We start from the raw sequence: 429 nt of genomic DNA, 5'->3' as shown, positions 1-429 counted from the left end.
GGGGGGGGGGGGGGGGAGGAATCAAAAAAAAAAAAAAAGTAATAATGCACAAGTTTAGTAGCAGACACCAAATTTGTTTATTTTCACATAAGCAAAACTTCTCACAGGAACCAATACCATACAGTAATATAAATATTTTGCCATTTTATAAGGCACATTTTAAGAGTTTGCTCTTTAAAACACATCTTATGCAGATGTGCAGTCTCTTCCTTAGTTTTATCCATCACTAAGCCTTTCTTCCACACTAGAACACAGCACAGCTCAGTTTGAAGATACCAAGCAAAGAGTCATTCAAAGAATACACTGCACGATATGTATATTGATAAATAAAGGAACTTAGTAGCTAAAAAACAATAAGGGTGCGTAAGTACATTGGCTTTACTGGCAACCCCTCTTCACAGTTATCAATGCAGAGCTTAGCTGCTGGAA

The sequence above is a fragment of the Gavialis gangeticus genome, unplaced genomic scaffold (assembly GCF_001723915.1).
Source record: "Gavialis gangeticus isolate Ggan-Ray unplaced genomic scaffold, GavGan_comp1, whole genome shotgun sequence".
NCBI classification, from domain to species: Eukaryota; Metazoa; Chordata; order Crocodylia; family Gavialidae; genus Gavialis; species Gavialis gangeticus.
Note: the sequence above shows the minus strand (reverse complement) of the source record.